Here is a 17378-nt window from a genome sequence, read left to right on the forward strand (position 1 = left end):
GGAGAAGCAGCAGGGGCCAAGCAGAAGGACAGATGAAGGATGCTTACGTGTGGGTAGGGGTATGGCAGAGAGGCAGAAGCTTCACAGAGTGAAACGGGACAATAAAATCGATTTGTTGCTTTTGGGCAGCTTCTTGAAAAAGTCCTGTGGGCAACAGCCAAGGCTAAGAGTGCTCATGACCTGTGCTGTGGAGTGCCTTGTCCCCGGACAGTGAGCTTAAAATACAGACTTCCTTGCCATTTTTTCCAGATGTGCCTTTTTACTTGTACTTGGGCAGCCTCCTGACATGAGATACCTACAATCACCTAGGTTGGAGAAGACCTTCAAGATCACCAAGCCCCACCTGACCTCCCGAGTCCCATCACTAAACCAGGTCTCCTAGTGCCACCTCCTGCCTCAGCCAAGACTTCGTTAGCATGTAATTGTCTCAGCACCTCGAATCTCCTCCTTTGTACCCCGTCTGGCACTGCAGCCAGTTAAACAGCTCCCTGGGAAAGGGAACAGGCACCAAAAACACCTTCTCCTTTCTGACGTCTTCCACCACCTGCCCTCCCTCTTGAAGCCACGCCAGGTATTTTTGGCAGCGGTGACATCAGGGAACTTATGACTGCTGGCAGTGCTTTACAAGTGCCTAGGTGGTTGGCTCAGGGCAGGTAGTTTTAGTTTCTCTGTTCTTTAAGGAGGCTTAAGCGAGCTCCACAGGCTTTTCCATGGAAAAATGTCTTTACCCCAAGGGGTGGCAGATAGGCAATGCACCTTGCAGAATCGCTGCTTGGGAGGTGCTTGGGTTCCCTGCAGCATAACCCAGGCTGGAGCCTGGGCTGTGTGCTGGTGAGAGCCCGAGCAGGCACCCAGTCCTAGAAATCTTTTATACCTTCCTTGATCTCATCTTTTCTTTTCTTTTCTTTTCTTTTCTTTTCTTTTCTTTTCTTTTCTTTTCTTTTCTTTTCTTTTCTTTTCTTTTCTTTTCTTTTCTTTTCTTTTCTTTTCTTTTCTTTTCTTTTCTTTTCTTTTTCTTTTTCTTTTTCTTTTTCTTTTTCTTTTTCTTTTTCTTTTTCTTTTTCTTTTCATCTGAGACAGCAGTGCTGAGCCAATTCATCTTATCAAAGGGACTTTGGTACTTTCTACAGTGTGAGACTTCGTCCTTGACAGGACAGCATGTGCACTCTGTGGATGGAGCCCAGCGCATGAGCTCAGGCCTCCAATGTTGCATGTATTGGCACGCTGGTGAGCCCGTGCCATTAAATATTAACACTTATCTCAATACTCCTGCTTTGCCCTGGGCCTGATGCAGGCTCCTTTTCCCTGGAGTGCAGTGGCTGAATGGTGTGGAGCTGCTGCAGTGCACGGTGCTGGGGGTGGGTGAGGCCTTGAGCTCGTGCCCTGCTTCTGTTTGGGATGGCCTTAATCGTGTAAGGATGGCATAATTTATAAATAGCATGGCAGCACCTACCCTTCTCTTCTAGCTCCCATTTAATGCCTGCAGATTGATTTATAGGCTCTTGGCTATTGCGTTTCTTCTCCTCGCCTGCTCGGTGGCTGCTCAGGAAGGGCTGTCACATGCCTTTTGAGTGAAACTGCCCAGGCAGATAGACCCGAACCACTCCTCTCACCACTGGCAGGATGATTTCGGTTTCTGTATTTGTAACGTGCTTTAATAAAGCACCAGTTGCAGCTTTCTGTGTAGACAAAATTTTTGATCACCTGCAGAACAGTGAGAGCAATTGTTGGCCTCCTCTAAACAGGCAAATTCAGGGCAGTCATTAGAAAACCACAGGAGAAAAAGAAACACCTGGAAAGTGAGGGCTGCACTCACAATACCCTGACAGGCACTGGAGGCAATCGCTGCTAATTTCTATCTCCTTTGTATTTGGCAGTTCTGCGGAGAAGCGGCAACAGCTTGACTTCGGCAGTGATTACACAGCTACACAAAGATGCCAAAAGAGTAATTCTGAGGGGATGAACAGGACTGTGGAAATTCACCCCCTGCATCTTCCTCAGGTTGGTGGAGTCAGGGGAGGTGGGGAAGGTGGGGATTGACGATTTGCTGCTTTCCCCCTCTCACACAAACGTCAGAAATCTCTGAAGAACTGTGCTCATGTACAAAAGCTAACACAAATGTGTGCACTCAGGGGAGTCTGAAAGGGAAACGGCCATTTGGCCCGTTTGTCTTTATCATATTGATTCAGTCAAGTGCTATAAATGGAGGAGAAGCCTTTAAGTCTAAGTACCAGAGCGCTGTGCCCATTTGATGTAACGAGCACACTTTCGGGAAACCACCTGCTTTCCAGACTTCTGGGAGGTCAGCTCACGGGCTCGGATAAAACTTTTTAGCTAGTAGATGCCTGAAAAGGAAAGAAAAGCCTCTTCTTGCAGGTATGCAAATGTGCAGCAGGATGTGCTTTTGCTGCGGGTGAATTTCCAAACAAGCCAGAGCTGGCAGCGGCGGGTCCTTGCTGGGTGCCCAGACGTGTCCCACCATGATGAGGTCTTGGTGGTGACACGGACATGCCTTAACCAAAAGTGTTGGCTCAGTGGTGGTGTGAGGAACTGCCCCTTTCATGGGTATTTCACAGAAATTCAAAAACTCTGCACCCTGGATCACCTCCACGCTCCACCCCTCCCCAGCTGCCAGTGCCTCCGTCTTGATTTCTGCTCTACAGGATTTCCTCCTGAGGCTTTCAGGCTTTTGCCCTGAAAATCAGAGTTGCCTGAGCAATATTTTTTTTTTTGTCCCTGCCTACATGATGCAACTCCAGCGGGGCGAGATAACCCCCCCCCTCCATAAACCCCTCCCAGGCAGGCTGGCTGGCTGCCACTCGTGCTCTGCTTTTTGCAGTTACGCTCATTTGCCTCGCCAAAGCAAACATGGCAGAGGCACCTCGTGGCAAAGGCACTTCTCATGCCACGTGCACTCGCAGCTGTCTGGTCACGGCATTTGCTGAATCCTGGTCCTCTGCCAGCTTCCTTCAGGCATCAGGCATGGTGGCGCGGCCTCAGATCTTGCACCTGCCTAAGTGCTGGGCTGGGCGATGGGATGGGCTCCATCCATCCCACATCTCCAAACACCCATCTCTTCTCTACATCTGCCTCCCACCACCACCTTCTGTCCCTTCTCCCCTCCTGCTTTTTCCTTACTAATCCGTCCTTCTTTCTCTGGGGACCTGATTTCTCCCTATTTCTGCCCATATCCCCCTTCTCCCACACTCGGATTCTCCCTCAGACCAACCTGGCTTTCCTCCCTCTCCTTCTATCACCAACACTTCATCAGCTCCTCATAAGCTGAGGTGACCTTCACATCCTCCCTCCCAGCCAGGTTGCTTTTCTACAGCAGTTGCACATTTCCTTTTCGCATCTTCTCTTTTTGGTGTTCAGCCACTCTTCTTGTGAGCTTCAGGCTACTGCTTCATTTGGCTCACCTCCTCATTTTCTCCTGTCTCCCCTCTCTTGACGTTCATGCTGTTAATCACTCTTCCCAACTAGTTTCCTTCACTTCCAAAAAGTAGGTTAGCCTGTGCTAGAGTCAAAAACACACCTTCTGTTGAGAGAAAAAGTTAGGAAAGCTCTTTTTGTTAATAAACATCCACAAAACACAGTATTCTCAGTGCTTCTTAAACCAGAAACAAAAATCATGGAAAAAGAACATATCTTTCATCTGAAACAATTAGAAGATAATGGCACAGAATGCTAAAAGAAAAGGAAGGCTGAGGAAGGATGCTAGGACTGAAGACGAGAGGTCTCAGTACAGCTCTCTTAAAAAATAAGTTATCTGGGCAGAACAATGTCTACCTGCTGGACAGGCAAAAGGTATCTTAAGAAGTTTGTGAAGTAACCAGGGGAAGATAAATACTTGTCATGATGAAAAATACGTGGTGCTATCAATAGTACATAATGGACTGAGAATAAGGGTGAGAAGAAGCATTGATTCTGTGCCTGGCCGTGCTTTTATTGAAGTCCATGACCAAACCCCAGTCAAAATCTATAGCAAAATTCATTGGGAAACCACAAGACAGCTTTGATCAGGTTGCATCTCTGCGGCATTGATTTTCATTTTAAGGTCACTTGACCTTTTTTTCTGGTTCATTGATTTTTTGCAGTTGGATCTTCCTAAAAAAAGTATCCAGAAGCCAGTCTGTGCCATGTTACCCCAACATTTACCTTTCCAGCTCATTTAAATAAAAGAGCCAAGGTAAACTTTGAGTAATCATTTATGACTTCTTCTGCCACTCTTCTGTTTGTTTAACTGTGTGCCTGAAGATACACGTGGATGGATGGCTCTTCGGCAGTCACTTCCCTGACCATTTCCTTGTACCCCCCGCAGCGCTGCCCACGTAATGGGCCAAGAAAGTCGTAGGAGCGCTGTGAGTCAGGCTCCAATTTATTTGCCCAAGTATCTCTCTCATTGCCTTGGGAGAAAATTTGTGCCCAAGTAGGTGTGGACTTCGTCAGCGCCTTTGTGGACCTTTCGGGAATCAGGCGGCTCATTACGTGAAAAAAAATGTAATAAGCCATATGTCTTTAATGGATAGCATATTCCGGAACACGGCAGCTCATCTCTCACTGCTGACGTATTTCATTTTTTGATTGGCATTTTTGATAAAGGTATGTAGAGCACCGTAAGTATGTGAACTTTGCAGACAATATTTCTGACACTTCCTTTTTTTCCCACAGAATTCAAGCAGTTTTGCCCAAATTCTCTCTGCACCAGGCATAGTTAGGAGTCAGGTATATGGGTAACAGCTGTGTTGATGAACATCTGAATATAGTTTGGGTGCTTCATGAGGGACACGTGTCAGTTCCCAGGGTTTTGGCAGTGTCATTGATGCTTTGTAACAAGACCATCAGCGATTTGGAAGAGGAGCTGCAGCAGCTCTTCAGCCTTGGGTACCTCTGTCAGGCCCACAGCAAATACTGGAGGGCAGTCACCCTGCACACACCATCCAGCTCTGCTTCCGCTGAACACATCGTCAGCAATTTCCATGCCAAATCCCAAGATAAGGGGTTACTCGCAGTCCCTCATTGCATGACCAAGGTCATTATCCAGGTTAAAGACCTGGTTAAAAACCCAAGGACTTTATTCAGCACAGGTTACTCAGAGCCATGTCTTAAAGCAGCTAGCCTGTAGGTTTGGAGAGAGGCTTCAGCAGACAGATATTTTTCAGTCAGGTTTTGCTCAGTTTCCTTCCATCAGCTTCTTTATTCTGGAAGGGGAAATAGTCAGTGCTGAAGAGCATCAACACCAGCCCAAATCTTTGTTATGTTTTAGGATAACAAACTCATTAAATTAATACCAGGAATGGAGGAAGGGCTAGTTAGTGAGGTATGGAAGTGCAGAAGCATGAATATGGGGCACCGTTTTTCCTCCTCTCACCAAAAATAAATTAAATGTCTGTGTTTTTCATCCAATATCAAAGGCTTCTCTGTGAATCAAAATGAAGCATTTTGTTTCAGTGCTTGGATGAAAAGGAAAAGAAAGGAAGGGCTAGTTTCACATAGCAGTGGTGCTTTTGGTTGTGCCTATCAAGTAGCTCAGAGCTTAACAAAGAGCTCTTGCTTCTGCTGTCCTCTTTCCATGAGAGGGTTTGAATTGCTTAGGAAGGTGCCCAGCCTCCTGCATAATCTGGGACACAAAGGGAACCTCTCCTAATCTCACCCTGTAGAAATAGCCACACAGTTGCAGGAACCTACTCAAAAACACTCAAGACCCATTTACTATAATCTCCTTGAGGAGTTAAATAGCCTTACCCCACCTTTTTGCTCTTTGGATCAGAAGAATGGGAAATGTCATGGAAAATTTCTGCATCAAAATGATCACTTCTTGTGAAGTTACTGTTTAGCCAAGGAGCATCATTTCTTCAGATCACTTCCCTGCCTCTGCCTGGCTGCCACCTGGAGACACCAGGGCTCTGGGAACAGCGGAGGACAAGGTAAATGACACTTCTGCTTTATCCTGCACCTGTGTTTCACCTACCCTTGTTAGGAATCCAAGGGAGACTGGAAAAGATTATTTTTCTCTCCAAGTGAAAGGGGAGCACCACTTCCACCATAATACAAAATGAAAACATTACTCCCCTTAAAAAAATAAATAAAAAAATAAAAAATCTCTGAAATATCAAGAGGTAGATCTGCACGTCCAACCCTGCAGGGCTGAGTCCTCCCTCCTCTGTGGCTTCCCTCTGTGTCCTTCCCAAGCCCATGTAGCTGCCCTGTGGGGACCCCTCGTGGTTCAAGAGGCACCTCTAGTTTGGGTGCTGTTGGCTGGCTTCAGGTAAACTGCACCTCTTCCTGCACAACCTGCACAAAACATTTTAACTGTTGGTTAAAACTGTTGGTCCCATCTGGGAGGTGAAACATGAAGTCAAATTTGGCAGTGGGATCTAAACGAGACAAGTCTGGCCTATAATTTCTGCCAAATGCTTACTCTTCTAATGATTTTTAGCTGCTAACACCCATTTCAGACAAAACCCAGAACGCTGCATGAGAGATTTGTTCTCCCTGAGTATCTGTCACTTTTAGGTCACACCAACAGCCAGTTGATAGAGGGAGGTGATGTTCCGCTTTCCTTGGCACTTGTTATGAATTGTCTGAATGCTGCACCCAGTTTTGGGGCCCCTGAATCAAGAACAATGTTAACGAACTGGAGAGAGCACAGGGGAGACCACCAAAATGGTGTATGAGGAGAGGCTGGATTAGTTCTGCTTGAAGAAGAGGAGGCTTGAGGTAAACCTAAAAGTCATCTAACAACACCTATAAGGAGGCTCTGAGAAGACAGAGGCAGGCGCTGTCTTACGGATGCACAGCAAGGGCACAAGAGACAACAGACATGGATTGAAACAGAGGAGGTTCTCGCTAGGTATTAGGGGAGAAAAAATCACTACCAGATTAATTAAGCGCTGGAGGATGTTGCCCAGAGAGGCTGCCCAGTGTCCACCCTTGGTTTCAAGACCCAACAAGATAAAGCTCTGAGCAACGTGGCCTGATCTTGCCATTGACAGTTAGGCCAGAGAGTATCAAAACCAGACCAGAACACGGGCACTTCATTAATGGAGACTTTAATTAAGTTATTTATTCTAACACATGTCTATTAGGCATAGAGGGAAAATTGTTATTTTTCCTTTCACACTTTTTGTGTCTGTTTAAAAATTCTGCCCACCTTGAAGCTATACCAACACTCATGTTACCCTTCTGGAAGAAGAAACCTTAGTACTCTTCCGACAAAACCACATCCCTTTCTTCCAAGGACTTAGGAGAGGCAGTAGTCCCTCTGGAACCAACATGTATGTGCATCCACAGATATTTTTCCTCTTCTAGAGCTGTGCCTGCCATGTGTTTGTGGTAAAGACTGGCCTCTGGTTTGTGGTGGTGGCTGGCCGTGGGCAGGGATGTGACAGAATCCGGGTGAAGATCTGCGAGAGTCTCACTGTTGTCATGCTGAGTGCGAAAGAAGTCTGGGATGACCTACAGAGGAGAAAATCTGTTTATTTTTTTATACTGGAGAGAGGTGACACGCTCTTCATTTCTGGTGCATTTGTCATGCTGGCCTCCTGGTGGAAAGCCCATCTGTCTGATCTCTTCTTGCAGCTTTCTTTAGCACGAGAGAGACTAATCATCTGGGACCATGTGTTGTTTTTACGAGATGTCTCCGGTGCCTGCACAAAACTTCCTTAGCTGCAAAGTCTGCATGGGCATTTTTATCATGGGCTTGATCAGCTCAGGTGCGGTGTGACTTACAGAAGCCTTACTGGATCCAAATGGATCCAAGGCAGGTCTGAGGTGCCTGGTGGACCTCAAGTGCAGTCCTCACTGTACTGGGTCTAGTAAAACCACCATACTCACACACCTACAGCTGATCCATTGCACGCATCCAGAACCCCACCGTCAGCCCTCGTTGTCACCAGACTGCTGCCCCAAGCAGGAATCTCCATCCCTCAGCATGTCTCACCACCTCAGCTTAAGGCAAACAAGCTGTGTATTTGCTTTGCCAGGGCTGTGTTGTAAAGCCACCATCTCCCCGTGCGTCACGCAGCTCCGAGGAGGCGGCTGAGCCAAGTGACATGTGTGTGAACCCGGCCTGTTCGGGAGAAGTCCTGCTCCCTCTCCCTGCGTGACCTCGAGGTCTTTCCGTTCCTGTTATTGCCTATATAAAACCATATATATTTTTTTCCCCTCAGAGATTTGTATTTGCTTTATTACTAAAACAAATAATCTACTTGGGAAGAAGAAAAAAAGAGGATTTGTTCTCTCTGTGAAGACCTGTTTGCCTAACAGAGGCTGATTTTTCCAAATGCATCAGCAGCTACAATAAAAGACGTTGTCCCTCCCTGCAGTTATCGCTCTGCCTATAATCTTAGGTACTGCCTGGACGCCTGGACATCCACATGGAAAAACAGCAGCTATTTTTCATTGTTTACTTTGTTTCTTACGCATATTTATAATGCATGAGTAACTTTACAGAGTGCTTCTACAGGAACATCCAGAAATGATCTCCCCACTGAGGTGACAAGGCGGCCACGTGGCTCATAGCAAGAAGGGCCCAGAACAGGCAAAAGCAGGGTGTGGTGAGGACTTGCTTCCCTCTTCTGCCATAACAAAGACTGAGGGCAAGCAGCTTGAGCCTTTTCTGTTCAGTGAAGACAAACTCTGACAGATACGTGGTGGAGATGAGGAGCAGGTCTGCCTTACCAGCCTCCCCCACAGCTCCGGCCCTCCGCCATTTTCTTTCACCATAGGCGTGACAGGCCTGCGCCCTGTTTTGCACAAAGGCTCCCTCGATTGTCAGTGCCAAGCAGACTCAAAAACCCATAAGGTCTACATTTCCAAAATGCAGGTGCACAGATGACTTTGGAAAGGTCCTCTTCCCCTCACTGCTAGGTCCTCTTCCCCTCACTGCTAGCTCTCCCCAGCCAGCAAGCCAGGGAAGCTCCATGGGGTTAGTAGAGAACATAATTTCTTCTGGTCTACTGCTCAGAAGCCAGAGGGGGAAGGTTGAAGAGGGGTGGAAGGACAAAAAGAAGGCTGTAGGGCCTTCCAAGCCCACCTCCTTCATTGTCTCCCTGTGTCTGATGGTGCTCCTGGCTCATGGAGCACCCAAGAAAGCGGAGGAAATGTGGATGGGCCCAGATCCAGGCACGGTGGCCAACGCAACACCCAGCTCGTGTGGCAAAGCCCCAGAGATGGCCCAAAAGCAGGGAGTGAGGAGCAAAGCCAGCAGACCAAGTGAATCAGCAAGCATCTGAGCGAAAAGCTTCATCTTCTTTGGCTCAAATTCTTGGCTGGTGTATTATAGAGAAAACCTGAGTGCCAGACCCACACATGTGGCAAGCAACATGAAAACAGCGTGTGTGTGTGCGTGGGATGACAGAAAGACAAACAGATACACGGCACCCTGCTATTAAAGAAAACAAAGCTCGGAGAGCCAGAGCTTGGGAACCTGAGTGAGAGCAAAGAGATGGGAGGCTGGCGAAGGAGAAGAAAGCCTCGAAAAAAACCACCCTGACGCCTGATGTGCTGCTTTCCCAAGGTACTGCAAATCAAAGAGGATTTCTTCTGGGAAGAACATGCTGAGTAGAAAGCCAGGTCCTTCTAGCAAAAACAGTCACAGCACTGCAGGAAAGCTTCCCTTTCCAAGGTGAGTGGCAAAGGCAACCCCAGCTAGTGACTCCTTGTGCAAAATTTTCTGTTTTCCCAAGCAAAGGTTCTGAACATGATCAAAATACATGGACTTTACCATTTACAAAGACTTTTGCAGTTAAGTAGGTGTTTCTAATTTATGACTAGACACAGTACAGACTAGAAAACCAGGGAAATGTTGCACACTACAGTTGCAGTGAGAACATTCATTCAGACAACCACAAACCAGCTCCCTCAAACAAGGCTCACAATGGCAATCAGGCTTGGATGCTGCCAAAAGTCATCTGATGCCCAGATACATGCACATACATGCATGCGTGTCCACTCATCCTTTCCTATATTTTATTTTTGCCACACTATCTATGCAGCATTGCTGGCAGACAGTCCCAGGGTTGGAGTGGGAAGAAGAAAGAAGCAGGTGATTACTCAGCAATGGTTGCACACCCCTAGCTGTGACAGATAAGCCTAGGCAGCTGGAGAAGGACTATTGCCTCCTGTAAATCCTTGAAGAAAAGGAACATGTTTTGTGTAGACGATACTGAGGTCTGCTCTTCCAGAACAACATGAGTGTTGGTATAGCTTCAAGATGGGCAGGAGCTCCAACACAAGCAGAAAATTGGCAAAAACAGGGGGATAAGATCCTGAGCTGGCATAGCTTAGTCCACCAGGCTGTCCTAGACACTCACCACTGATGCAGGAGCCCAGCGATAGCAAAGCCACATCTCTTGCCTCCAGCAAAGGGCACGTGTGCCTAGATGATTACATAGGTCTCTTTTCTTCACTCCACCTTGACAGAGAAGCATATATAGGTGACAGAGGATGGGATGGTATTTTAGAGACTGTGCACTTCTTGTTGTATGTGTCCAGTGCTGAAGCAGAGCAGAAGGCAATGTCGGTTTTGCTGTACAGAAGTACAATATCCTCTTCCCGGCACACCTCCAAACTCCGGCAGTGCCAGGGAGATGTCCGCTTATGCTGTGCTGGACAGAGATAAAGAAACAGAGATAGAAGCAGGCATGCCATTATTACACACTTTAGTGAACAACTGGCTGCTGACAAGCAGTGTGGCAATATACAATTATTGTATTTTTATAATGGCAAACTGAAATTTATAAAAGCAGTGAAAGCCGCATCATGAATTCAGAAATACTGCTACAGAGCTCTTCACGCTTCAGAAAACTTGTGATGATCTGCCAGAATACGATCCTAATCTTTATTTTGAAATATTCACGTGGATTTCGGGTGGGTTACATAAATTTCTGATGCATTTTGCATGGGCATCGAATATGGGATTTAAATCAGAGTAACTGTAGGATTCATATGTGACAGAAGCCTTCCTAAGGGAACAATAATTGGCTGAGCTGAAATCCCCAAATTTTCAGGTGGAGATGTGTGCCCCCTGCCACCAGCCCAGCAATGGTGCTGCCAGGGGTTTGGTTATGGGGAGCACCGGGCACTCGGAGGAATTGCTTTGTAGCAGCTGCTGCAAATGAAATGTTTGCTTGGATTTTACTGTTATCAGACTGAGCGCTCAAGAGAAACTTAATTTAACCCATGCCCAGTTTCGCAGTGATGGATAGTGCTAGACAGGAGCCTTGCTTATGTGGAGCCTGTATTAATTATTTCTCTATTTGTGCGAAACACAGATGAATCACTTTCCAAAAAAGCCAACCTCATCTCCTGCGGCCGTACAGAGAGAAACGGGAATGGCTGGAAACACACCAGCTGCCTCCCCCCATCCTCTGGGTATTTCAGTGCAGTGATATCACCAGGACCCAGCCCTGCAGAGGTGGCCCCTGGCTGTTTCTGAGGTGAGCTTTTCACGTGGGCCTTCTCCTCCTGCTGCTGCAGGAAGGCACTTTTATTATTATTATTATTATTATTATTATTATTATTATTATTATTATTATTGTTATTGTTGTTATTATTATTTAATAATAATAATAATAATAATAATAATAATAATAATAATAATAGTTTTTTCCTTAAAAGCCTGAAAAAGTAACATAGCCATCTTCACCTGTCTAACTTCTCCATATTTCTTTCTCTCTGTATATCTCATATTTCAGTGTTACTTGGTGCACAGCCACCCTGTCTCCTCTAAAGTCATAGAATCATAGAATATCCTGAGTTGGAAGGGACCCTTAAGGATCATCAGGTCCAACTCTTGACACCACACAGGTCTACCCAAAAGTTCAGACCATGTGACTAAGTGCACAGTCCAATCTCTTCTTAAATTCAGACAGGCTCGGTGCAGTGACCACTTCCCTGGGGAGCCTGTGAGTCTTTGGAAGGAAACTAACACCCTTAATAACATCCTGCAGCTGAGGATTTCAGCTCACTTTGCAAATATCAGCTACCTTTTAGATACCACTCACCCCATGTTATCATCTTAGTTTAGGAAAAGCAGCTGAGGGGCAAAGCCAGGTTATCTGGCTGCTGGTGGAGAGGATGTCTCCTGCAGAGCGAGGAGCAGAACTCACATCCTGAATTTATAACCTAATCTCAAGTACTATTCACAAAGTATGCCTGAGGTTTATTCTTTTTGCCCAAGGGAATCAGCACCTCATGCAGACTTCTCCTCCCTTGGCTAGAGGAAGGTGCCCACCCAGTGTGGACTTGCCTCTTCATGGTGGGAACATGGGGTAACCCACACCTCCCCTCTCCTGCTGAGTGTTTCCTAGCCTCCCCTCCCCCCAGGCTTGTAATTACAGAAGTGGAGGAAGATTTGCCTTTTTATTTTTCTCTTGGTCAAGTGTTTGAATTCTTCAGGCTCATAGATTGAGGGGGAAAAGTCCTCCCAGTGTAACTCCCTCTCTACTAGCTCCACCTGGAGGCTCCATAAATATCTTTTTTTTTTTTTTTTTTTCATTGATTTATTTACCCATTTATTTAGTTTTATGGATTTAAGGCTGCCTTGGTGTTGAAAAACACTACTGCCAAAAAGCTTAATGCCTAATCTTCAACATACTCAGGTCCTGAGACAAATCAGACAAAAGGAGCAGCCCTGGCCAGAGGGGCTGTGGAACAAAGAGTCACAACTGACTGACACGACCTCCTAGGATAAGAGTATTTGCTCCAGAAGTCTGGTGTCACTGCAGGGATGTGCCACTTGAGCATTCCTGGAAAAGGGGTTGTGTTGGAGGTTTGTTCTCATTACCAAAACAGCTTTGGCGTTTCTGCTTTGTGAATGGTGCAGGCAAGATCTCCTGAATCTTCATGCACAAATATCATGTTGGTGAGAAGTGTACGTGCATCCAAACAAGCTCCAGAAGCTGTCTCTGCTGCTGTCTGACCCACGAAGCAGAGACAGAAGCACTATTTCCCATGCAGCTCAAAAATCCATGTTAAAATTGCTGTCCTCGACTCTATCCTGGCACAAATACCAGCTTGTTCCATCACAAATTGTTCTTAGAGTAAAATCATATCAGAGATACATACACTGCCCTTTTCCAGAGCAGTCACTGATAATAATGAGTTGAGGAGGGCAGGGACCATCCATGCCAGACCAGCTGAGAGCAGAAGCAGCCCTTCCACAGTTCTCCTTTCTCCAAGGCTTTCCTGCTTAGAAACCACCTGCACAACCACCCACAGCCCGTGGAGTTGTGCTTCTCACTCTCGCCACCCCGAGAATCTGCAGCTGGTTCCCCACCAGCAGATGTACCAGGAAAAACACTTAAGATGCATTGTGACTGACGGCCAGTGATGATGTGGAGAGAGCACCAGGAAGAGGGGATAAAGAAGGACCTCCTGTCAATAAGGAATGACAATTCTGAATTAGAAAATCACCCCAAAAGCTGGATGCAACGACCCAGCCAGAGCAGCACCAGAGCGATATGTAACAGGCCCAGCGTGCTCCTAAGTCAGCTGCCAAATTTATTTTTTCTCCTCTAGCTGATAACGAATCCATGCTGGAAGCTCGTGCCCAGCCCTGCTGCTCTTGAACTCTGAGTCTGCAAACAGCTGTGCGGTGACAAGTCTGTTAGTTTAGGCTATTTTGGGAAGCAACCTGTCCTTTTTTTAGTCATGAAGCACATGAAAGGCACCACGGCAAAATTTGGATGCAATTTCACATCTTGAAATTGCCTAGGCCTGCACTCCTTATCTTTTCCTGTGCTGTCGCAATGACACGGTGTAACCAGCAGCAGCACCCCTCTGGAGGCTCCCTGACCCCAAGCTGTCCTCTGCTGACCTCCTGCACATCCCCAGGGGACTCAGGCTGCCAGTGAATGTTCCTGAAGGTTCCTCAAAAAGCTGGGGACCACTCTCCTCCTGCTGCAGCTTCCACTTCTTTACAAAGCTGAAGAGCAGCTGTCAGCCCAGAGATGTGCTCCCTTCTCCACAGCCAAAGAGGTGAGGTTTGGCCATCATCATGCGAAGGGAACGCACGATGTGATCGTGGACTAGATGCTGCACATACCATTTGCCATGCTCCTCTGCAAAGCTGACGCTTCGAAACTGCCAGAATGTTTTTCAACCAAACCGGGTAGTTAACACAAACTAATTATTTGCATTTTGAGCTGCAAATAGTTATATTTACATAACTTCCACTTCCTTTTCATCTGAGCAGTCATCATACTCCGGGATTTGCTACTTCAAATGTAAAATGTCTTTTTTAAAACAGACAAACCAAATAAAAACATGGGCAGCAAGGGGAAAAAATATTGCTAACAAACTCTTTTCAGTAGAATTGCCCTGATTTTTGTTAAATTAGGTACTTTGAGAGCATGCTGCATCTGTTTTACTTGTCAGAGTTCTTTTGCCTTACCTTATGCAATGCGAGATTCAAATCACGTTGATTTACTATGACATGATGCCTTATTTATAAGCCCAAAGTGTGAATCTTTATGGTGAGCATCAGCATAATGTTTAGATTCATTTATATGAGATAGAGTTTCTAGCTTCACCTGCAGTCACTGTGAAAAATAGCAAGAGGAGGAAAAACAACAATGCAAGAAAAACTGAAAATCAATTTTTTTTGTTCATTGGGGAACAGCTTTATTTCTTCTCTCAAAGAATTCTTGCTGGGAATGGAAAGCTGTCAAGAAACCACAAGAACATCAGCTTTGCAGAACCGTCTTGATAAGCTTTCAATAGCACGGAGGGAGGATTTGGGATCCGCAGGGTTTTCCAGGTTCTTCTCATGCCAAAAATCCAGGGACTCCCCGACAAAGCATTCCAGTCACGCAGAACAGCTTCCTCTCCTCCCTGGGAGCCTTTCTGCTGATGCATGAGCTCAGCCAGCAGCCCTGATGTTCTTAGCTGCTCTATCTAGAAACCTTCCAGGAGTGGGTTTTGCAATTCAAATCTTGATTTCCCCTGGGGTTCGGTTCTTGAGGAAGATTTATGTGTCCTCATCTTGGAGTTGCTGCTTGGAGCCCCAACTTTTGTTCTCTCGGGGAAGTAACCTAGCCAATAAGTGGAAGTGAGATTCCTTGCTAGCCAGGAACTCTGTGTTTGCTGAAAGTACCCTCCTTGCTAACTAAAGAATGCCTTTTAATACTTATCCACTTAAAGTTGTTTAGAAGATAAAGGGGGTGTCTAAGGCTCAGTGGCTTTCATAGACCCACTTAGGTTAGAAGCCACCCAGCCCAAACTCCTGCTGAATGCAAGGCCAACCTCTACCTGTCTGCCCAAGGCTACATCCAAGCTTCCACAACTCCTCTGGTTGCTCCAGTACGTGATCATCCTCAGACTTCATAGCTCAGTTTCTGGTGTTCCAACCTGTGTCTGTTGCCTCTTGACCCTCCACTGCATGCTGCTGAGAGATCTGGCTCTGCTTTCTCTGCACCTTCCATTTTAGTAGCTGTTGACAGTAACATCTCCTGAGCCTTTCCTTCTCCAGGCTGAACGCCCCGTCTCTTCTCATACATCACAACCTCCAGCACATTACTACTCAAAAACATAATAATCCCAGGATAGGAATATCTCAATGAAAAGCAAGATGCAAGTTTCCTCTAAGCTGTAAAAGCCTCTAAGCTAGAAGGAAAAGGGATGGCTACTACTCCTGGTTTCACGCGCGTATTTTAATATGCCTGCTACAACAATAAGAGCAAAGCTGCCTGCAGAAACACTGCACTTATTGGGGCTTTTGTCATTTTGCACAAGAGACAGCTAACCATAGAGGGAGGAATCTCCCAGAAATCTAAAACCTAGAAGAATTAGAACAAATGCAAACAATATCCGCCACTCACTAGTTTGAGAGCTTTGAGGTAGTAGGCTGGTAGTTAAGCATGTGGTCAATAAGAATTAGGAAGACTTCTGGAATTATTTCACAGAAACATGGAAGAAATACAGTGTTTAAAATTTGTAACATGAGATGAATCAATTTAGGTAGTGTTAACCTGAGATAGCATGATCAGATAGTCTGTCAAGTGCTGAGGTCAATTATGCGATTGTTCTGACACACCAAGTGTTGTAAGCATCACTGGACATGGATATGTTTTCACCTGGAAAAGGCTGCTTTAAAACAACCAACCAAAAAAAAAAATACAACCTGGAAAGCCAGATCTTCACTTTCTTTTTTAAAAAAAAAAAAATGTCTCCCCGCATTGTAATAATTCTGTAGGTATGGCTTAAAACATACCGCAAGATTTATCACCTTATTTATGATTTTCAGGCACGGCTCTGTACTTTTTCTTTTCATTAGCTCATAGCCTTTTCAAGCAGAGTTGTGTGAAGTATAGCTATCCCCTGTAACATTCGCTGTAAAGCACACTGCTTTAAAACAAGATGCATCATGGTAATTACTGGCATGAACACCTTTGGTCCCTTGGCTCATGTTGAAATTAAATTTCACTGACTCGGTGTGCAGCACCAGAAGGCACTCATCACATTGGCAGCTTTCCTTACTTCCCTAATTCCTGTAGGAGTTCCCAAATTGTCATAAAAAGAGACATACAAAATTTGCTTCTCAGCTTTGCTCCATTTTCTGAAATGCTTGTTTTTTCCCTTTCAACTGATTATGTTTAGTACTTCTTTGCAACATGTCATCATTTAATTTAGCAACTACAGTAGCATTACAAGAGCAACTTATTTTAAGGATTAGCTTACCAGTGTTTGCTGATGTATTTTATATTCCTATTAATAAATCCCCAAAGAAACCACTTCTTTTGCTTAGAATACATAAAGGCTTTTAGATCTGGTATTTTTTCCTTCCCTCTCTAAAATGGTTATTTCTTCAATCCTTTGTTTTGGTTTGTTGTCCTTAACTGATGGAAATGAGATGAATCCAGCTGTGACAGACTCAAGATTTAGTTCAGTTCAAGACATATATTGGAACAGGGCAGACAAAAACTTAGCACCAACATCGTTTAAGCAAAAATCCCATTACCGTGAGAGTTTGTACTCTGTAAGCATGGTGGGACGTACTTGGTGCTCAGAAAACAAGTAGAACACAGAGCACGTCTAAGAAATTCCCTGAACAAACCTAGTCCAAATCTTGTAACACGTAAGGTGGGCTACGACACTAGATACAGACAAAACAGGAGTCTAGAGGAGTTGCAGAAACATTCACTTGTGTTTGCAAAGGAATAATTACAGTTCAATATATTTGAAATAGCTTCCTGCAGTGAAGTGGTTGGAGGCTGCAGTAAGAATTCTCAAGCACATGCATTAACCTTTCTTGCCCTTAACCAAGTGAGGTTCCTGTCTCCTGGGACAAAAGGCTCTGATTGCCTTTGAAGCCACAACCAAATTAGTACTGAGCTAGAGTACTGAAACTGCTTTTGAGCTGTAGTGCTGGAGTA

The 17378-nt window shown here is 45.5% G+C and overlaps 1 long non-coding RNA gene across 1 annotated transcript; it reads left to right on the plus strand.

Moving 5' to 3' along the window:
* The first annotated feature begins 556 nt into the window (after window positions 1-556).
* Window positions 557-17330, plus strand: LOC113843097 (uncharacterized). The gene is made up of 3 exons (XR_011808008.1): window positions 557-2001; window positions 11277-11441; window positions 12606-17330. It is a non-coding gene; the product is annotated as an uncharacterized lncRNA (long non-coding RNA).
* The last annotated feature ends 48 nt before the right edge of the window (window positions 17331-17378 follow it).

The sequence above is a fragment of the Anas platyrhynchos genome, chromosome 3, assembly GCF_047663525.1.
Source record: "Anas platyrhynchos isolate ZD024472 breed Pekin duck chromosome 3, IASCAAS_PekinDuck_T2T, whole genome shotgun sequence".
Lineage (NCBI taxonomy): Eukaryota > Metazoa > Chordata > Aves > Anseriformes > Anatidae > Anas > Anas platyrhynchos.